Source organism: Schistocerca americana, chromosome 9 (genome assembly GCF_021461395.2).
Source record: "Schistocerca americana isolate TAMUIC-IGC-003095 chromosome 9, iqSchAmer2.1, whole genome shotgun sequence".
Lineage (NCBI taxonomy): Eukaryota > Metazoa > Arthropoda > Insecta > Orthoptera > Acrididae > Schistocerca > Schistocerca americana.
The window spans coordinates 207,335,984-207,359,501 of record NC_060127.1 but is presented as its reverse complement, the minus strand read 5'-3'; the positions used below and the strand labels follow the sequence as shown (position 1 = coordinate 207,359,501).

Genomic DNA, 23,518 nt, shown 5'->3' with positions numbered 1-23,518 from the left:
AGTCAAGAGAACCCACTCACTATGCTGCAAACACACCACTGAAACACTGATTGTTCAAACAAGGCTCACAATAATGAAACAATCTGATTGTTAAAGTAAATGTTGCCACTATACACTCCTGGAAATTGAAATAAGAACACCGTGAATTCATTGTCCCAGGAAGGGGAAACTTTATTGACACATTCCTGGGGTCAGATACATCACATGATCACACTGACAGAACCACAGGCAGATAGACACAGGCAACAGAGCATGCACAATGTCGGCACTAGTACAGTGTATATCCACCTTTCGCAGCAATGCAGGCTGCTATTCTCCCATGGAGACGATCGTAGAGATGCTGGATGTAGTCCTGTGGAACGGCTTGCCATGCCATTTCCACCTGGCGCCTCAGTTGGACCAGCGTTCGTGCTGGACGTGCAGACCGCGTGAGACGACGCTTCATCCAGTCCAAAACATGCTCAATGGGGGACAGATCCGGAGATCTTGCTGGTCAGGGTAGTTGACTTACACCTTCTAGAGCACGTTGGGTGGCACGGGATACATGCGGACGTGCATTGTCCTGTTGGAACAGCAAGTTCCCTTGCCGGTCTAGGAATGGTAGAACAATGGGTTCGATGACGGTTTGGATGTACCGTGCACTATTCAGTGTCCCCTCGACGATCACCAGTGGTGTACGGCCAGTGTAGGAGATCGCTCCCCACACCATGATGCCGGGTGTTGGCCCTGTGTGCCTCGGTCGTATGCAGTCCTGATTGTGGCGCTCACCTGCACGGCGCCAAACACGCATACGACCATCATTGGCACCAAGGCAGAAGCGACTCTCATCGCTGAAGACGACACGTGTCCATTCGTCCCTCCATTCACGCCTGTCGCGACACCACTGGAGGCGGGCTGCACGATGTTGGGGCGTGAGCGGAAGACGGTCTAACGGTGTGCGGGACCGTAGCCCAGCTTCATGGAGACGGTTGCGAATGGTCCTCGCCGATACCCCAGGAGCAACAAGTGTCCCTAATTTGCTAGGAAGTGGCGGTGCGGTCCCCTACGGCACTGCGTAGGATCCTACGGTCTTGGCGTGCATCCGTGCGTCGCTGCGGTCCGGTCCCAGGTCGACGGGCACGTGCACCTTCCGCCGACCACTGGCGACAACATCGATGTACTGTGGAGACCTCACACCCCACGTGCTGAGCAATTCGGCGGTACGTCCACCCGGCCTCCCGCATGCCCACTATACGCCCTCACTCAAAGTCCGTCAACTGCACATACGGTTCACGTCCACGCTGTCGCGGCATGCTACCAGTGTTAAAGACTGCGATGGAGCTCCGTATGCCACGGCAAACTGGCTGACACTGACGGCGGCGGTGCACAAATGCTGCGCAGCTAGCGCCATTCGACGGCCAACACCGCGGTTCCTGGTGTGTCCGCTGTGTCGTGCGTGTGATCATTGCTTGTACAGCCCTCTCGCAGTGTCCGGAGCAAGTATGGTGGGTCTGACACACCGGTGTCAATGTGTTCTTTTTTCCATTTCCAGGAGTGTATTTTCTATAAACAGTGAATCTTGTGAATTTTCTCTGTGAAACTAGTGGTTACGTATTTACCAAGGTAGTAGGCTACATTTAAGTGTGATTAAATACTAAATAAAAACTCTTAGATGTTTAACCAACCAATTTCACATGTTTCCCTAATAACTTTAAGACAAAAATTCACAGGTTACAACACCTAGGTACTAAAATCTCTGCAATATTGATTCTTTTTTGGAAAAATGTTTTATACAATTGAATCCAAAAATTAGGTCTTCATTTTCCACTTGTAAATATTTACAATTTTGAGAAGTACAAAAAGTATGAAGCTATTATTCACTGAATTCTCTATGTTGTTTCCCCCCCCCCCCCCCCCCCCGTCACAAATGAGAACAGTTGTATGCAGATGAACTGAACACTAACGATAATAGCAGAAGGCCTACTTCTCATAGTTTTCAAGTTTTTCTGACAAGTCTCATTGCCTATTTACCAGATCTTTTTATTTCAATTATTCAAGGAACTAATAAACATTTATTAGGCATAATAAAAGATTTCAGGTATAATTTGAGTGCCAGAAAAATGTGATCAAACTTCCAGTGCACCTCTTTGATGATGCTACTTTTTATGGCCTTATATGCTTGCATTGCAAAACCAAATCCACTTTTCTATATAGTTTAGAATATGCTCTTTCTAATGACCATAGTTTAGAAGAGTTTGGAGAAAGCACTTTTTTGAAAAATTTGACTAAAAATACCTATTTTTAGCACTTTTTGAAAAATCGTCAACTTTACCCTAGATTTGTGAAATAATGGAAAGCAATAGGAGAATGAAATTTTATATTCTAAGACCTTGTGTTGGTGAGTTATGGTGTGCAAAGTTTCATGTACATCCCACAATTAGTTTTGGAGATATAAAAAACTCAAGTTCGCATTTTTTTAACAGCTATGTTTTTGCCCAACTTTGCTTCAAATTATCTATATGAAAATTGCTCAGAAATCCTTTCCTTAATATTTTACTTTAAAGAGCTCTAAAAGTTGTATAAGATTGTCAAGTTTTGTTTCTTTCATGCAAATACTTACAGAGATATCTCATCTCAAAGTTGCTGAAAATTCAAGGACGCGCTATAGAAAGCTGTGCTATGGTCTTAAACAAGTGACTGTATCTCCGAAAGTATTGAATTTCTGAATCTGAAACTTTTCCAGTGTTCATTGAGAACATGTGTTAATGTTCATACAAAATTTCATCAAAATCGATTATGGTCATGTGGGAAACATTTCTCGATATTAGACCACTTGGCACAGAATGGCCCAGGAACCACTACAGCATTTATGTATAATTGTATAATCTGTTGATGTTTGTTAGATCTATGACACCATACCATTGCCACACCCTGTGGAAAAACTGGGCCTTGCTCAGAAAGACGTCCAAATAAATATTACTCCAACTAAAGACTACTTAAAATAAATGTAGAAGAAAAAGGTCAAAATCTTTAGATATTAAAACTGGAGTCAGGCTGGAAGATTTGAATCTGAAAACCAGATAAAGTCCTGAGATTCAACAAACATAAATGAAAATCAATACCAAGGCATACTGTTCGTCTTTCACAAACAGAATACCTGTTTGGAGAGAATCTACAAAACAGCAGTATCCAAAATCACAACATGTCAACCTGTACACTGAGAGGCAATTAAGGTTTAACATTTTCTCTCCCAGCACACAACAGAAATACTTGTTTTTCAAAACAATCTTTATACATCATTTATTTTTCAGTCCCAATTGCATATTTTTTTTAATTATACAATATGACCAGTTTCAATCTCCTTGGATTGTCTTCAGATATATATAATAGAGGGAAACATTCCACGTGGGAAAAATATATCTAAAAACAAAGATTATGTGACTTACCAAACGAAAGCGCTGGCAGGTCGATGGACACACAAACAAACACACAAAATTCAAGCTTTCGCAACAAACTGTTGCCTCATCATCTTTGTTTTTAGTTTATGTTTAGGTCTGAAGGTGGTCCAAGGAGATAGGAAGTAGTTTTACTTTAGAATAAAATAAAAGAAACTGCAACTGGACTGAAAAACAAACTACATATAAAAACTGCTTTAAATATCAGTACAGTACCTGGTTTTCCCTACAACAATTTATGTCATCTATGGTGACACTGTATTTTAGTTACCTTCACTACAAAACAGGTAACCAAAACACAAGACCAGTCACAACTAAAAACAAAATTCAAAAATTGAAGAGATCAAGAAAGGATCTATCAAGATCTAAACACCAACAGACTAGAAAGCAAAAGTATCATGAAGTTGGGTGAAGCACACAGCTTACGTCACAAGATTTGCCAAAATAAAGCCTACAAAATGGACATTATAACAAAGCAATTAAACTGTATGTTCACTGCATAACAGAAACTCCCTCAGCAAAAGAAACAAAACTGTCACTGGAAAAAGGGGTAAAAGAAAAGCCTGAGAGATGCAGTATGTTGAAGAATTGTAAAAGGAGACATAACACGGATCTAGCAAGGTAACATTTTTAACAAGTACAATTCCTGGACACTGTTAAATGCTTGCTGTCTTCTGCATGCCTTGAAAGGATGGAGGAATCCAGATTAACCAGCATCAACTACTTACAATGAAAATGCAAAGTCATAGCAGCTATTTGATAAAATAAATGTCCTCAAGAAATCAAATTTGCCACACTGTGGCATGCAGTGTACCCATTCAACCTTCTCTTCAGTCAGTGAGGATTGTTAATTACCTGTCACGATAGGTAGAAATCGAAAATATAGTCAACAAAACACTTCCCAGCATTGTTGCTCAAAAAGAGACAGAAACAAATGTGTGTGCTATTGGTCAAGTTCAGCATTTCATGCTGCTATACAACACCAGGTGATTGTGAGAGGAAACCTTATGAAGCAAGCAACAGTTTGATTTAGGAGAGACGAGAACAGTTAATCAGATAAGGAGATATTCACTTGAAAAAATACTGTATCAGGACTTCCAGTGGAACATCACTTCATTTATGTATATATACAAACATGAAAGTGCACTAGTAAATGAAAGGCAGCAAATGTACTGGGGCTAAATCATACTAACAAGTTATATGTAAGGAAATCATGCAGAGATAGTGATCCCGGACAAACAAAACTGCATAACACAGCTTACTCATGCACTCAAGTTGTGTGTTTGTCAGATCATTTGCAGGAATTTTTTCCATCAAAAAGACATGAAATAAGTCAGTTTACAAGATTTGTGTACACAAATAGTTTTAGCTTCAATGAACATATTTCTCCTATTCAATTAATCACATTTAAAAACTATTTCTTTTTCGACAAGTTACAGGTTTTTAAATATTAACTTGTCAATTAAACAAAAGGAGTTGTGCAGAATAAATGATTTTAGCAGGGATTTAAAACTTTATTTTTGTTGATGCACAGTACAAAATTAATGACCTTCAAATGTCTGACATTTAAAGCACATGGATATAAATATATAAAGTATTAAATTTTACATTTTCTTTCTGCTGTTGACTAATATTTTATTTTTTCAATACACTCACGCAGTTTCGGCATGAAGGTATCGTCAAGTGCTTAAAAACAAAGCATTGGTATAAAAGTCTGGCCATTATACTAACGGAGATATTGGAAGCCATAGTAAAGAAAGTGTGGGTGGCATCATTATTTTGACCATTAAATAAAAAGTCTACTAAAGTGCACACACAGATTGTGGGTATTTCCCATTATTTAAACACACCATTCGTCACAAAACCGAAAACTGAAGGTTTAATTCAGAAGCCTTATATAGGAGTATGTACAAATTTCTGGGGATTATGTTGATACGTAAAACAGATCTCTGTTTGGATTTTTATTTAAAAGTCAAATAACGATGCCACCTACGTTTCCTTGACAGTAGCCTCGAAATATCTGTGTTTGTATAATGACTAGATCTTTGTGACTTAAAAACAAATATAATGAAGAACATAATGAAAACATTCTGCATAAAATGCCATGAAGAGAAACTTCTTGTTGATACTCACACTAGAACGGTTTCTTTAATAACACTTTGAATTCGATAAAGATGGATTCAAGATGGTTTTGTATTACTTCTGATACAGCACAACAGTCTCCATTGTCAGAGATTGAACCGAAATCTGCATTTATAAGACGCGCTTAGTCGACTGCCGTTTTTGTCACTGCGGGGCAGCACCAGACGACGATCTACAGCGATTCGCTGGTAGCTATCGAGAGGTCGACGACACGGATAGAGTCAACAAATTTAGGAAATCGAGAGCTGATTTCTCGATAACCAAAGGAATACGCATCCAAAGACTCATCCACCCGCGCCCCTTTATGTACTTCAATATGCATCTATACGTCCGAGGGGCTGTTCCTGCACTGTGCACTGCGATTACACGCATTTGTATGCAGTCAATTGCAGTTAAGTTTCTGTAATACTCTCACTCGCCATACTGAAGGTAACACGTAAAGTATCCCTACACATGTTGAAGATAATATCTGAGAAACTAGTATATAAGTCGTCTCTAGTTAATAAAGGGATCCTATCAAGGGCATACCCAGAATCTGAACTGGGGTGGGGGGGGAGGTCATACTAATCTCAGGAAACAAGGACGCGAGACAACATACAGCACTTCTTATTAAGTAAAACAGTAAACCAGTGAAAAGCTGCTTTTAATTAACATTTTAAATACAACAATGCACTTGTACAATCCGAGAAAACATGTAGCATTTCTTATTAAATAAAACAGTAAACTAGTGAAAAACTGCTTTCTATAAACATTTTAAATATAAGAATGCACTTGTTTAAAAATACAACTTTTTAATTCAGTAATAATCTTCTAGGATTTGCCGCAAATTTCTCAATTACTTTCTTCTCTAACATCTCGCAGTTTTCTTTTACACAATTGCGGTGTACGCTCATCAGGCACAATCCTGTGAGCCTTTCTTCTCCCATTGTGCTTCTGAGCCACGTCTTCACTCTTCGAAGTGTGCTGAAGGATCGTTCCACAGTCGCTGTTGTGCATGGAATGGTGCTCAAAATTTTTAGTGCGTTTTTCATGCTAGGGAAAAAAATGTTGGTCTCGTTAAACAGGTCAACGACTTCCATATCCTTTAATTTAGCTTTAGTTATATTCTTTTTCCTCCACAAATTGTACCATACTTCCAGTTCTCCGGCAATATCATCCAATCCATAAAATGTTTTAAACAATTCTGCACTTTTAAGGAAGTCTGTTACACTAGAATTGCTCATATTCAGGGGATGTAGCTTATTTAAGGCAAAACCTAGTGTATTATCTGGTGAAAATCGTATATTTAATGATGACATGAATGATTCGATTTATGGTGTACCAGCGAACGTCGCTTCAGGCAGCCCTAATGGGGCTTTTACTGAAGTGCACGGTAGTTTTTTCGGTGATGGCCAGTTTTGTGGAACGTTCTAAAAATTATTTTATAAATCACTTGCACTAAATGTCCAGCCATTTACTGCTTGTCATAACCTGCACGTCAACTGCTATTAATCTATAGTTATCGTCAGCTGTAACTGAAAAATTAATAGTTTAGGAGCAGAACAGCATTTTACATTTAAATATGGTACGAGAAACGATGTTGTTCGTTAGAAATTTCACATAGTCATGATCCCTTACTCCCTACAAGTGAATACACTGTTCCTTGGCGACGTAACATGCCTGTGAATAGCAGAGCGGATTGCTTATCGCTAAATTTATTATTTCAATAAACTTCCCTGCCGACAGTAACGTGCCGAAGACGAAAAAATTACTCCCGGATCTGCGCGAATGAGTTCGAATATCTTCTAAGAGGGGGGGGGGGGCAGCTGCCCCCACTCCCCCCTTCCCCTAGCTGCGTACGCCCATGGATCCTATGTAATAGGAAGAAGAATGAAGTTTCAGAACATAATAGAGTAAAAAAGGTCTTCAATTGAAGTCCTTTACATAAAATTCTACAGAAATCAGTTCGTTTCCAAATACTTTCAAAATATTCAATTCGACTAAACTATGGCGCGTTACCAATCGACTCTGACACATCACAATTAAGGATATGACACTAATATGGGTTGTTTTCGATAGGTACATATAAGCCCTTTCCTGCAGTCACCCTCTCCCTGTCAACAAGTAAGTATTATCGGACAGCCTGCGACTAAAATAATTTTCCAATTTGGACATTACACATCAGGTACCATGCAGAAAAGTACAGTAAATGCTTTTAATTACGCATATACAGTACCGTATTTACGTACCTTCACTCCAGCACAGTAGATATTCATTTACTGTATACTGAACAAGAGAGCACTGGACTATGACACTAATTGATAAATAACACGGCATTTCTGTATGTTTAGTAGAACTTTAAATCAGTTTATTATTGTATGCACATACATACTATTCCCATGTTTATTTGCTTTACACTTCACTTTTTTCGCCACGTATCAGTGGGAAACTGGTTTTAATTTCCTGTTCAAATTATATCTAAGCAATTTTTTGCATCATACAACAATTCCAACAGCCGGCCGCGGTGGCCGAGCGTTTCTAGGCGCTACAGTCTGGAACCGCGCGACCGCTACGGTCGCAGGTTCGAATCCTGCCTCGGGCATGGATGTGTGTGATGTCCTTAGGTTAGTTAGGTTTAAGTAGTTCTAAGTTCTAGGGGTCTGATGACCTCAGAAGTTAAGTCCCCTAGTGCTGTTGTTGTTGTTGTGGTCTTCAGTCCTGAGACTGGTTTGATGCAGCTCTCCATGCTACTCTATCCTGTGCAAGCTTCTTCATCTCCCAGTACCTACTGCAACCTACATCCTTCTGAATCTGCTTAGTGTATTCATCCCTTGGTCTCCCCCTACGATTTTTACCCTCCACGCTGCCCTCCAATACTAAATTGGCGATCCCTTGATGCCTCAGAACATGTCCTACCAACCGATCCCTTCTTCTGGTCAAGTTGTGCCACAAACTCCTCTTCTCGCCAATCCTATTCAGTACCTCCTCATTAGTTATGTGATCTACCCATCTAATCTTCAGCATTCTTCTGTAGCACCACATTTCGAAAGCTTCCATTCTCTTCTTGTCCAAACTAGTTATCGTCCATGTTTCACTTCATACATGGCTACACTCCATACAAATACTTTCAGAAACGACATCCTGACATTTAAACCTATACCCTATGTTAACAAATTTCTCTTCTTCAGAAACGCTTTCCTTGCCATTGCCAGTCTACATTTTATATCCTCTCTACTTCGACCATCATCAATTGTTTTGCTCCCCAAATAGCAAAACTCCTTTACCACTTTAAGTGTCTCGTTTCCTAATCTAATTCCCTCAGCATCACCCGACTTAATTCGACTACATTTCATTATCCTCGTTTTGCTTTTGTTGATGTTCATGTTATATCCTCCTTTCAAGACACTGTCCATTTCGTTCAGCTGCCCTTCCAAGTCCTTTGCTGTTTCTGACAGAATTACAATGTCATCGGCGAACCTCAAAGTTTTAATTTCTTCTCCATGGATTTTAATACCTACCCCGAATTTTTCTTTTGTTTCCTTTACTGCTTACTCAATATACAGATTGAATAACATCGGGGAGAGGCTACAACCCTGTCTTACTCCCTTCCCAACCACTGCTTCCCTTTCATGTCCCTCGACTCTTATAACTGCCATCTGGTTTCTGTACAAATTGTAAATAGCCTTTCACTCCCCGTATTTTACCCCTGCCACCTTTAGAATTTGAAAGAGAGTATTCCAGTCAACATTGTCAAAATCTTTCTCTAAGTCTACAAATGCTAGAAACGTAGGTTTGCCTTTCCTTAATCTTTCTTCTAAGATAAGTTGTAAGGTCAGAATTGCCTCACGTGTTCCAATATTTCTAAGGACTCCAAACTGATCTTCCCCGAGGTCGGCTATTACCAGTTTTTCCATTCGTCTGTAAAGAATTCACGTTAGTATTTTGCAGCTGTGACTTATTAAACTGATAGTTCGGTAATTCTCACATCTGTCAACACCTGCTTTCTTTGGGATTGGAATTATTATATTCTTCTTGAAGTCTGAGGGTATTTCGCCTGTTTCATACATCTTGCTCACCAGATGGTAGAGTTTTGTCAGGACTGGCTCTCCCAAGGCCGTCAGTAGTTCCAATGGAATGTTGTCTACTCCGGGGGCCTTGTTTCGACTCAGGTCTTTCAGTGCTCTGTCAAACTCTTCACGCAGTATCATATCTCCCATTTCATCTTCATCTACATCCTCTTCCATTTCCATAATATTGTCCTCAAGTACATCGCCCTTGTATAGACCCTCTATATACTCCTTCCACCTTTCTGCTTTCCCTTCTTTGCTTAGAACTGGGTTTCCATCTGAGCTCTTGATGTTCATACAAGTGGTTCTCTTATCTCCAAAGGTCTCTTTAATTTTCCTGTAGGCAGTATCTATCTTACCCCTAGTGAGATAAGCCTCTACAACCTTACATTTGTCCTCTAGCCATCCCTGCATAGCCATTTTGCACTTCCTGTCGATCTCATTTTTGAGACGTTTGTATTCCTTTTTGCCTGCTTCATTTACTGTATTTTTATATTTTTTCCTTTCCTCAATTAAATTCAATATTTCTTCTGTTACCCAAGGATTTCTACTAGCCCTCATCTTTTTACCTACTTGATCCTCTGCTGCCTTCACCACTTCATCCCTCAGAGCTACCCATTCTTCTTCTACTGTATTTCTTTCCCCTATTCCTGTCAATTGTTCCCTTATGCTCTCCCTGAAACTCTGTACAACCTCTGGTTCTTTCAGTTTATCCAGGTCCCATCTCCTTAAATTCCCACCTTTTTGCAGTTTCTTCAGTTTTATTCTACAGGTCATAACCAATAGATTGTGGTCAGAGTCCACATCTGCCCCTGGAAATGTCTTAAAATTTAAAACCTGGTTCCTAAATCTCTGTCTTACCATTATATAATCTATCTGATACCTTTTAGTATCTCCAGGGTTCTTCCATGTATACAACCTTCTATCATGATTCTTAAACCAAGTGTTAGCTATGATTAAGTTGTGCTCTGTGCAAAATTCTACCAGGCGGCTTCCTCTTTCATTTCTTAGCCCCAATCCCTAGTGCTAGGGTCAATAATTCCAACAAGTTGGGAGAATTTGTGTGCTGCAAATTGCATAACATCGTTTATGCATGCAACGACTTCATCAGGCGTATTAATTTTTCTAGGGACATCATTTTGTTCTTTCTTTTTCCTTTATTTCTTCTTCATCATCTGTATTGCGGATTTCTATTAAATATGTTGCTGACATGAAAGTAGAGTGAGCTGACAGAAAGTCATCACTTCAAATGTAATCATCTGCACTACATGAAACGTTTCACATTTTCATTAATTCAGCAATCGCTGCTGCATTTTCTTGAACATCGATGGCTGTAGAAGCTTCATGTTCTTGACCCCCAAACCCAGCTTTGTTGAAGCACTTGGTGACAGTTTCGGGTTTTATTTCTTTTACTGCCAAGCCGATCCAAACTGCTGCATCGAGGACAGAAACTCATCGTGCAAGAGCAAAAGCACTTTCGGCTTCTTCAACACTACGAATAAGAGACTGCATCAGTCATCACCTATAATGACATTTGAATGTGTGAAGCACCCCCTGGTCCATGGGTTATGTGAGGCTGGTTGATACTGGAGGGAACCAAGCCAATTTCCCATTTGATAACGTTACTTTCTGGTGGCGGGTTGCATTGTCTAGGAAAAGGAGAACTTGGCCATTTCTTTTTTTCTTGGCATTGAAACAGCCCAACCATTCTTCCAAAAGAACACTCACCATCCAAGCCTTTTTATTGCTTCGCTATGTGACTGGAAGCTTAATGGCCTATTACGTTTTTGAAACAACGCGGTTTTGCCGCCTTTCCAATCACCCGGCTTCTCCATTTCACCTAACATGTTTCCACACAGCAGCAGAGTCAGTCTTTCCTTGGACATTTTTCCACCGACGCACTTTTCACCTCGAACTGCATTTTTCCACCGAAGCACTTTTCACCTCAAACTGCTAACGATTTTGAAGGCAGCGCGTGAAATATATATATTATATTTAAAAAAAAAGAAGAAAAAAAGGAGATTCCCGTTTCATCGGCACTGAACACGTCTTTCGGATCATAATTCACAATTAATTTGGACAGTATTGTCTTCCATGCTGTTCTGCACATCCGTACCTTCCCCACACACTTCATTCCACACGATGTTGTGCCTAGGTTTGAAACTGTCCAGCTGTCCTGGGGATGCCTTAAACTCCATAATTCCAAGCTCTTTTGCGACTTTCAAAGCCTCACCCTGCAGCATGGGTCCAGATAAAGGTAAGTTTTTTGCCCGCGCGCTTACGAACCATTCCCACACTATTTCGTTAATTTCTTCATTTCCGTTCTTCTTCACCTTTCTTTTCAGCTGCCCGTTTCCTTTCATATATTCGTCCGGATTCTTATCCTTGTTTCTTAAAGTCTCATAAATTTGTGTTTTACTGCATTTGAAACGCAACATAATTTCGCGCACAGAGAGTTTGTCTTTCTCATTCGCCTCGATTTCGTTAAGTGCATGTTACTGCATATCTGTAAAGTGCTACTTGTCAACTGTAACTGGTAGAAAGTAATGACCTTGCCGGGTAAAACCAATGTTTGACGGAACAATACCTCTTTCACTGCGCACACTGCAGCGGAGTTTTGCTAGATGCGAAACAATGTTCGTGTACAGTGTGTTAACTGTAAGACAGCTGGGTTGCGAGGGGAGTGTGGGGAGAGGAGGAAGCAAGCATTGGCTGGCGTGGGGAGGGAAGTGGACCCTTTTTGGGGGGGGGGGGGACAAGGCACACCTAGCAGTTGCAGTGCTGGCACTACAAATTGCGCGTCATGGTTACACGAAAGCAGACGAAAGGCTTGGAAGTAAAACTCGCCTTAAATGTTGTTCGTAAACGAAACTGAAATCGTCATGTACATTAAAATCTATACATACAAAAATGAATGTATGTATGTTTTTTCTGCTCCCTTTCGCAGCGTTCAATCACACGCAATATAATTTGAGAGCATCGCTACGTAATACTGGTTTCCTTCTAACCGTAGGCCTACCTGTAACGGTTGTTGGCGACTCCTGAGATGGGCCAGCAACTGCCTCTTCACTCATTTTGATGTTTAGCACAACTGCACAATAAAAACACGCAGAACAGTACAGCGCAAAACAATAACGAAGCAGACGACAATGGCTACCTTGTACAACACGGTCAGCTACGTAATGTTGGCAGCAGTCGAAACTGCGTGCCTACCGAAGCCTCCCGACGTTTACCGACTTAGGACTAGGGAGAGGTCTGCCATCTAAAAGTTTACACACTGTATGCGCCAGCGTGCGTCAATAATGAGAAAAACATGAAAGCCGACGGGCACAACACTGACGAACCAGCCGTCGTTGTTACACAGAGCGGCGCGGTTTTAGGTCCACACCAGCAGCGCGGCGCTGCGTTGGACCTCTTTTTCTTGGTTAGGTGTTGAAAGTACCGTCCTTGTAGAGTCGTGAATAACTAATGAACTGTAATACAGTAGTACTGTATAGGCTCTTTTCCGCATTATACAATGAATTATTACGTATGTTATAATTTGCTTTCCGTTTCCGCGTTAGGCGCGTTCCGCTTTACACAAAAAAATCAGCATATAGAAGTGCACTGAATGTCTAAGGAGTGAAATACTTGTACGGTTTGCGTGGATTTCCGAATTGTACACGTGTCGATTTGAGGAAGTTTTACTGTATTTTTGTTCAAACAGTAACCAGTTCGGTTAATACTGCTCCAAGCCTCCCAGAAATTTGCAGAATTATACCCATACATCCATGTATTCATTTAAATCTGCTCATCTTTGCATAATTAAGCATCATATGCTACGCGTTGTTACTATTATGCCCCCTTTACACAGGTACGAATAAAAAAATTCGCAAAAAATGAAAAATCGCCGGTGTTCGCGTGCGCGTTTGTGTGTGTGTGAGAGGGAGAGAGAGAGAGAGAGTGGGACAGGTGGTGTGTGTGTGTGTGTGTGTGTGGAGGGAGAGGAGGGGGGGGGGGGGGGGCAGCGACAGCAGAGAACACGAGACAACGAGGATAAGCTGCACTAACATGTGCGGAGTGTAGATAAGGTACATACATTTCAGTAACATATTATTATTGAAACGTGAATATACATAAATCTTTCACAGAGGCTTACTTGACAAAATCCATATATACTATAAAAATGGATATGCGTGTGTTCCAGATCTCCTCCTAAACCACTGGGCCGATTTCAGCCGAACTTGGTACATAAATCCCTGTCAGGCGACATTCGCTATGGGCAGAGGCACATGTTTTTCGCAAAGCGCGAAATCGCGAAATTTTCACGAAATTTTACACATTTTGCTGAAAACGCGAAACTATTTACTTTTAAGCCAAATCGCGCAATAATTAACGAAACTTCCCAAAATCTCGTCATTTAAACTTAACTGGGGAAATTCGATTGGAGTCATGGTAATACAATCCGGATATCGATTGTACACCATTTCGATATATATAATATATCCAGAATTCCAAAGATATTCTACAATATTCTGGCGGTGTATTCAGTATCGCGTGTTGGAAATCGTTGTGGATCGGCGGTGCATTGAGTGTGGTATTTTGTGTTTTGTTTTCGTTCTACAGATGATTAATATGGTAGTGACAATTTTCGACCGAGAAAAGGAATTTTCGTCAGAAGGATTTTATGTTTTCGACAAAAGTAGGAAGACACTTATGTGCAAATACTGCAATGTGCGTATTGAGTGGCAGAGCAAGGACACGTGCCTGAAACACATTAACAGTTCTTCCCATAAGAAGAACAATGAGAAGGCGCTAACAACTACTGGTATAAAAAGACAAGCTACACTCGCGGAAGTCACTGCAGCAGCAAAACGAGTGAAAAATGATAAAGAAGAATTCATTTTATCGACTACTCGAGCTTTCATTGAGGCTAAAATTCCGATGGAAAAAGTTGATCATCCAAAGCTGAGAGAATGGATGAACAAATACATACCAGGTTTGTGTAAAAATTAATTTACCGTCTGCTAATCGCAGCAAAGATTAGGTAATCTCGATAGCCAATAATTTTTGTTGGTCAGAATAGGCCTATATTAAAAATAATTTTTCCTCGAGCACCCTCAAAAAGTCTTATAACTGGGTAATGTGGTAATTTACTTCGTTACATAGTACTCTAATAGCAGTTCTATTGATATTTTTAAGGTGCTGGAGACTTACCTCCAGCTGGAAGATTACATACCTCGAATCATCAAAGAAGAAGAGGAAAGATTAAAAGGAGCTGTGAAAGACGAAAGAGTTTCAATTCTTTGTGATAAAACGACAGGCAGAAAAGGACAGTGTGTGTTCGTGGTTCTGATAAAAGTACTTAGTTGTGGCGATGGTGCAGTTCAGGAATTATTTATCGGGTGAGTGAAAGTTATTGCAAATGCTACAGAATGTGTGCAAGCAATTATGAGTGTAATACAGAAACTTGAAATTCAGTACAGAAATGTAGTTTCTGTAACTTCAGATTCTAGATATTGCAGGAGAACAGCTGTAACTCGCAGTAATATGGAAGTCATGGTATCCTTGTCTTTCTCAGACTGACTTGTGTGTTGTGTACATAGACTAGGGCAGGATGAACGTTTTCCAAACTTTCATGATTTGGTATTTGTGTTTTAATAAGATTTATAATTTTTATGCTTTTTTAATTTATGTAAAATAAATGATTTTTCACTGCAAATGTGCCACAAATGTATTTCCTTTGCCTTTTACTGCTGAAAAGTGGAAATAAAATTTAGCGAAATTATTGCCGAAATGGAAAAAAAACTAGCGAAAAGTATGCCGAAATAACTTTTTAAATATGACGAAATCGGGCAAAAATTTTCACCACAAACAGGTGCCTCTAGCTATGGGGTTAACAACCACAAATCTACTATAGTTCAGGAGATATGACGTCCCGGTCAGGTTAAGAACTACCAACCTACCATTGTTCAGGAGATATGACGTCAGAAACAATGAGATGCGGGAGAAAATGACGCATCATGCATGAAGTTCAAATTTATTACTTCTTTGATACTAACTTTATTTGCAACATATTTTGGAGACAACATCCACACGTGATGCTGAAGGTAATGTATAATTGTTATGATACATGGTTCAAGAGCTTTACTACTAAGACTGGCTCACAGTCGATTCAACTCAACGGAATCCCTGACACCTGGCAGCGCTTTTGGCAGCTTTCAAATCTGCGAAACGCAAGGGGCTGTAGACGAAAATAATAAGCCTTCATGAAGCTATGAAGAAGCATTGCGATAACGACGTTAAAAAATCGTGTGGTACAAACGCCAACAGAAACTGTTGGCAAGTGATCGCTCGACGCTTCAGAACTATAATCCGTTCATCGTAAGAATAAACCTGATGTAAACATTGCACTATGTGTTCTTCCGCGTTTGCTGGAACCCCATTGGATTTCCGTTTTACGCGGCTGTCTCGAGTACTGTCAAGTACGATAATAAGTGTACGTTTTGTGCTATGTTACGCCCCCATCGACTTAGTGATAATACGGGAGAACAGCTTTACCAGCGGATTTAACTTGGACAGCACTGGCCGGTCAGCTGGTACAGCTAGCCTTCAGTGACGTGGCCAGCTGCAGTTGACACGTAAAAAGAGAAGAGCTGATGAGTAATACAGCTTCGAATGTCATTCAGTTTTTAAGCAGAATGAAATAATACACTGCAAATCTCCCACAACACGCTCCTTAGACGACTAGACGGAAAACGCAACACGTTATCGGTTTTAGCTAACGTACTATTGTAATTAAAAACAAGAATGACGAAAATTCTCGACTTAACCACAGAGTAGTTTTTCTGCACAAGCTGTATGTAACGTAAGAGAGTATTGAAGGATTTCACCGTATAGTTAAATATTGCAGCCATTTAAGGTATTACTTACAGTCAATCGTCTGGTAATCTCTTAGCTCCTTATTCGAATCCGAGTAATACATTTCAGTTCTGGAAGAGTGACCTGCTACGTTGATAACGAGCCTATTCGACAACAAAATCGAATAATGTCTTTTATGACGAGCCGTTCCATATCCCGCCAGCGCTCGGCACCGACGTGTGAAAACGCTGTGTGCATTAGTTTCAGTACGTCTGGCAGCTTAACAGTCTTGTCACTTCACACGTCAAATCCAGCAGCTTGGCTCTAGGTACGTTCTGCTGCGTTCATATTGTAATGGTACAGTAGCAAATGTAAAAATGAAGCATTTGTATGATGTGCTCGATGCTGTGAAAATGATGGTTTTTCATGTTTCTTCGATACTGCGGTATAAAACGATGGACATAATCCAAAGAGAGACGATTTGGTTTTTAATTTTTGCTTCAAAAATTAAATTGTTATGTTTTCTTAATTTCAATAACTTTTTATGAAAAGCCTTTCATAAAACACCGATAATTAAGAATTTATATTTGAAATGGTAACAGGAATTTCGCGCCCAATATGTAATTAGAAACAAGAAGACGTGCATTATTCATAAAAAATGATTAGGAGTTTTATAATAACGAGATGTGGGTATTTCAAATTGAACGAGAAAAAAATAGTAGTGGGAAGATTTGAACCAATGGACGGCATTTGGTTCACATCCCATTACGATACCAACTGCACTACACGTTTCATAGAATCACATGCATCTTATACAGCTCTGGTAAAAGTTAAAAGCCGATTATCTCCATAAATTTATGAAAAACATTAAGAGCAGCCTATTTCCCGGAACTTTTTAACCATGTTCCACGCGCTTGTTTCACTACGGAACAGCCATTTTTATTCTGTGCATTAACAGAGCGACAATCGGAGCACAAAGCTGCACAGGCTGACTGTGCACGATTTTTGAAATAAAAACTAAGTAACTAAAGCGTGATTAAGAAACACGTTGATGGCTGTTAACACATTTGAATATCTTAAAGTTTCATTTAACGTAACTGAGTAATACGATATCCAATACATAAGTTAGACCTACTTCCAACAAAGTACTTCCAACAGCGTACCACCACCAGTGTATGTGTGTTACGGCTTATGACCAATCATCGCATTTGCGTATGTTTAAATCCTGTTTATCCTTATCACGAACGAATTATAGTTCCCATGTACCAACACACCTGATTGATACCTGATGGTCAATATAATCACTGTGATCGATACAAAGTAGTAGTAGTAGTAGCTTTATTCATCCGTAGATATATTTTTACAAGGATATAGGTTTCTTCTCACTACTCAGTAACATCTGATGTTAAAAGCGGCCCTCGATCCGGCGACCTCAACTGTTATAGTCGCTAATTGCTGCAATCTTTAAGTGTGCGACGCGTACGGAAACGTGAATGACGAGAGCTGGTTGAATTATAATAAACACATCGTTACTGTTGATAATGGTATTGCAGATAAACACACACTTACAATTTACAATGTACAGAATGGTGTTACCGTCATATTACCATACTTACATTTTTTTTTTTTTTTTTTTTTTTTTTTTTTTTTTTTTTTTTTTTTTTTTTTTTTTTTTTGCGCGAACTACTCAGCTGCCACAAAGAGCCCACAGAGAAAAGAAATCAGCTGGAAATCCCGTGGTTTCCCGAGTGCCCTGGTAGGGGCGCTGCTGATTCAAACGATGGTCACCGCGTTAACTAAACAGAATTACAACACTTCCTCTCTGTGGGCATCGTTAAGAGAACAACTGAATAGTGTGCTAAATTCAGTGTTAAACATAAGAACATATATGCGACAAAACTTAACTGGCGTAGTCCAGCTGGAAATAATATCTATTTTAATCCTAACGTGTCTCAGAATCTCGCAGTTTTAATACTGCTCAGATATTTTCTTTAATGTGTGACACATTGTCATTAGATGACACATACTTAAGTTTATGAGGGTCATGCAAGGCAGTCTGCATGACTTTATGATTGCACACCCTGAGATGTTTGGTTGTTTCTTTATGATAGCATACCCTGAAATGTTTGGTCTTTTCTGACACATCTTTTTTCTTGGCAATCTCAAGAGCACCTGGGTTGTCAGTACTGACGTGGAGGCAGTCTACGAAATTCATAATACTTCATCTCATTTAGAAAATCCACAAACCGTTCCACCTCCTTTGATGTTTCAAACAGGGCACTGTATTCAGCTTCTACTGTGGAGGTCACTACAGTGGATTGCTTTTTTACTCTTCCAGCTGATTGCTGCTCCATCTAATAAAATTGTGTATCACCTTACAGATTTATTATCAGCTGGGGCACTTGCCAAGTGCATAAAAAGTAATAAGGATGTTTGGGTTTAACAATGAAAAGAATACTAACTGCCAGAACCGCCGAAAGTGACATATCTGACGTTCCACAACACAACATATCTGACGTTCTGTAATACAATGTATCTGACGTTCTGTAATACAATGTATCTGACGTTCTGTAATAGCCGACGACAAAGAAAACAATTCAGAATGATGGGACCACCTATGAAAATTGATCACCTGCACAGCAATAACTATTTCACATGGTAGATCCATGTTCGTTCACAGATACAGCACTGTGGAGGCATGGGATGCCATAGAACCTGTCTTTGGAACACATTATGATCAAATGGATGCAGAGAAAAGGAATAAAAATGAGATGGCCTCGTCCATCACTCTAATACTGGCCGAAAACTGCTATCTATAGACGTTGGTACTCTCAAAACAAGTAAAGGAAGCTTGAGAGAAGCTCGAGAAGATACACTGAACAATGGTCCACTCAACATTATGTTCAAGATGAGACACTTAGAAAACATGAAAAAAGAAGAGGGTATGACTATGAACAACTATGCAATGAAGATACTGGCTGACAACAGATTAGTGAAGCAAGGGAGGCTACACCTCGTTTTCATTTTTTTAAATATTTCTTTTTATTCTCTTTGATGGTGTCAACTGGGCTGGGTCCTATTATGTGACATGAAGGGAATATTTTGAGAAAAGGAATTTTCATATGAGACTGCTTGAGTGTCAGATACATGTTATATTGGCTGTCAGATAAATGTCATATTGGCCAACATTTGAGTGGCAGAAGATGGAGTTTAGGTTGGAGTACTGTGCATTTCTGATCAAGGGGCACCCAAACGATAATTTGTAAGGCTGTGGGGAGGGGGGGGGGGGGGGGGGGAAGAGGTCTATAGAAGTTAGTTACAGTTCTACAAATGTACAGGAAAGTTTCACATAGACTGGGAAAGCACCTTCTTTTAAATCATTTATTTATTCTCTACATACAATTTTATACATTTATTTTTACTATTGTGCTTCATAACTCACTTTACAGCATGTACTCTGGGTTAAATATTTTGGTGTAAAGGATACCATTTTCAACAAAAAGCAGACGCATTCAGTCATCAACATGCGCACACAAGAAAACTTGTTAGCTTTCAGAGTAATTATTTTTTGAGTTATAGCATGCACACGCAGGCATGCATGCCTATGCCTCTGCCCCTACACGGAGCTGACTGGACACACAATGTCTGTGCTGCATTTTGGCAAGTGGACTAGGCGGGGGTTGGGGTTGTGTCTGATGGCATGGGCAGGGGAGAGAGGCAGGAGACAGGAAGAAGGGATGGGGGCGGCAGGCTAGTGGCTCAGAAGGAGGCTGCCAGTTTGGTGGCCAGGAATGCGGAGGGTGGGGTGGCAGGTGCACAGACTAGGCTCACGATGCACGGTTGTCAGAGCAAGTGGGAGGGCAGAGCACACTAAAGTTCACAAGCATATGTGGATTGGGAAGAGGTGACAGGATGGAGGAAGGGGAAACTGTTGGCTAAAGGGTGTGGGGACAATGGGTTACTGGTGATTGAGGCCAGAACAATTATGGGAGTGAAAGATGTGTTGCAAGGGTAACTCCCACCAGCATAGTCCAGAGAACATGGTAGTGGAGGGAAGGGTCCAGATGGTCTGGGTTGTGAAGCAGTATGCTCAGCTGTATGTTGTTCCACCTGGTGGTCAACTTCGTTATTGGCAACAGTTTGGCAGTGGCTATTTACCCCGGTGGACAGCTGTGCATTGTTCACAACAGAGTTGATATATTACATGGCTGCTGTCACAGGTGGCCTGGGCGCTGACGGGGTAGGATTAGATTGTGACGAAACTAGAGTGGAGGTGCTGGGTGGGTGGTTTGGACAGGTCTTGCACCTTGGTCTTCCATGGAGGTATGATCCCTGTAGCAAGGTGTTGGGGGTGGGAGCGGCACAGAGATGGGCTAGATTGTCGTGTAGGTCGGGTGGGCGGCAGCACACCACTTTAGGAGGGGTGGGAAGTATTCTGAGTATGATGCCCCTCAATTCAGGGCATGATAAGAGACAATTAAAGCTCTGATGAAGGATATCATTCAGTTGTTCCTCAGTCAGGGCTTTTATTATCTCTTGTCAAGCCCTGAAATGAGGGGCTTCTACCCATGATCTTTCCCACTCTTCCTAAAGTGGCATTCCACCACCCATTGAAACAACACACCATCTTTGTCCATTCCTATGCCACTGTCACTCCCAACCTCTCACCACAGTGATCACATCTCTGTGGGAGACCACTCATCCAGTATTTCCTGTGCGAGTCCTGTTACACGCTTATCTTGTCCTGTCAAAGCCACCTACGAAAGCAGCCATATCATACTATAATACATAAACTCTGCTCCAAACACTGCACAGCTTTTTACGTTGATATGACCAGCAGCGAGGTTACTCACCAAGATGAATGGCCACCACCAAACTGTTGCCAATAACAAAGTTGATCACCCAGTGGCAAAACATGCAGCTGAGCATAACATGCTCAATTTCAATGGCTGCTTCACAGCCCAGACCATCTGAATCCTTCCTTCCACCACCACCTTCTCTGAAATGTGCAGATGGGAGTAATCTTTGCAACACATCCTTCACACCCATAATCATCCTGGTCTCATTCTCCAGTAACTCACTGTCACCACACTCTCCTCCCATCCACACCTTCCCTCCTCTGTCGTGTCACGCCTCCCAATTTATGTCCACACATCACCTTCAGTGTGTGCCACTGCCCATCGTCTCTGACAACTGTGTGTCATGCATAGTCTGTGCATCTGCACCCCAACCTTCCAAATTCCTAACTGGCAAACTGGCAGCCTCCCTCCAAGATGCTAGCCACCCAACCCCAACCCCTCTCCCTACCTCCCACCTCTTTCCCCCTCCACTCAACCCATCAGACACAACCCTCACCCCAGTCTAGTCCACCTGTTGAAATGCAACACAGGCACTGCGTATCCTGACAGCGCCAAGTAGGAGCGATCACACACAAGCGTGTGTACTCTAGCTCAGAAAGGGCCTACTCCGATAGCTAGAAAGTTTTCTTTCTTCTTTTTTTTCAGAAAGGGCCTACTCCGATAGCTAGAAAGTTTTCTTTCTTTTTTTAAGTGTGCCTGGTGACAACTCAATGCTTCTGCTTTTTGGTGAGTGGTCTTCTTTACTTTAAAGTATTTACACTCTGCCAGAACTTCCCTACAAAATTATAAAGTACGGTATGTATCTTCACGTACATCACATCCCATTACAAGCCCTCCCTCTCCCATTCTCCATTTCATTCACCACTGTAGATAAGCTTCCATATACAATAGAATTCCTCAGATTTTACTCTCATCATTATTTGGGAGGTTTGAGAGGTCAGTACTTACTCCCCAAATTGTAGCATAAGGCCCACCAGCGCACACAAAGTCTCATTTCTAATACTACTCTTGAAGTTGGATAGTAATATACAAGAAGTTAATTCGCTGTCTAAGGTATCCGTGATGATGTGGTGTTCATCTTCTGATCTTTTTAGCCAATACTAGCTGGTAGTGGTAGCTTGGTACACACCTTTTGTACACGTCTTATGAGGTTATTTAAATTAAACTGTCTCAGACATATGCTACTATATAATTTACAGCTGTGTCAGTTATACATAGTTCTAGTGATCAACGCCATTTTTGTAGGCAAACAATAAAGCATTTGTCCAACTGTTTATGCACAATACACCAGTGTTGTTAAAATAACGTTTCCATTTTATTTTCAGTCTAATGATTTTCGTGCTGTTATCATAACAACTTATTTTTGTAATGATCTCCCATGTGCAGCAGGCATATTTCAGATATTATATTGAATAGGGTCATGAGGAAACAAAGCTTTACAGGACAAAGAAATGTGACCTGAAAGCTATTTTTGCCATTATAGCTCATACCTTCTACTTTCATGACAAATGTATGCATACTGATGAATGTTTTGAAATTGATGTTTCACTTTTCCAACAAGAACTTACCAACATACATCTCTCCCATACAATGAATTTCAAATTTCCACGTTAACAAGCTTCTTGGTGACAAATTTCATTGTGTTCAAGTAAAACTTGTACAAAATAAATAAATTATTAGCCATTTTTCAACGAGACTATAAAAATTTCCATTAACATATTTAGAAAACTCTATCAGGTGAGATCTAGGATAATTATGGGTCAGATCATAAAAATTATTTTATTTAGAACAAATGATGTAATTAATGAGAACACAATATCATTACTGAAATATCTAGTCAGATAACAAGAGATATTTTTCTAAATGTAAAGATAGACCGTGTGCGTCCATTAGTTACGAGGGCTATCCACAAAGTACATTACGTTTTGGAATTAAAAATAAATAAAGTATTGGAAATTTTTTTTATTATATACAGATGAAAGCCACACTTAAATACTACTTTTCTACATAGTTACCATTTAAATTAAGGCACTTATCGTAGCGATGGACGAGCTTGGAAATTCTTTCGTCGTAAAATTCGGCCGTCTGCGCCTTCAACCACATGGTTACCTCTTCTTGAAGCTGTGCGTCGTCATCAAAATGCTGCATAGCCAACCACTTCTTCATTGCTGGGAATAAGTGGAAGTCGCTCGGTGCC

At 40.5% G+C, this 23,518-nt stretch overlaps 2 protein-coding genes across 4 annotated transcripts in view; both read right to left on the bottom strand.

The window, feature by feature from the left end:
• LOC124551126 (longitudinals lacking protein, isoforms N/O/W/X/Y-like) overlaps positions 1-5,847 on the bottom strand; it is a 57,094-nt gene extending 51,247 nt beyond the window's left edge. For all 3 annotated transcript variants that reach the window (XR_006967772.1, XM_047126087.1, XM_047126086.1), the window contains exon 1: positions 5,568-5,847. The gene's annotated coding sequence lies outside the window, so the exon portion shown is untranslated. The remainder of the gene's footprint in view (positions 1-5,567) is intronic.
• A 474-nt stretch (positions 5,848-6,321) lies between these two features.
• LOC124551124 (longitudinals lacking protein, isoforms N/O/W/X/Y-like) overlaps positions 6,322-23,518 on the bottom strand; it is a 284,378-nt gene continuing 267,181 nt past the window's right edge. Inside the window, exon 4 of the transcript XR_006967770.1 lies at positions 6,322-6,608. The gene's annotated coding sequence lies outside the window, so the exon portion shown is untranslated. The remainder of the gene's footprint in view (positions 6,609-23,518) is intronic.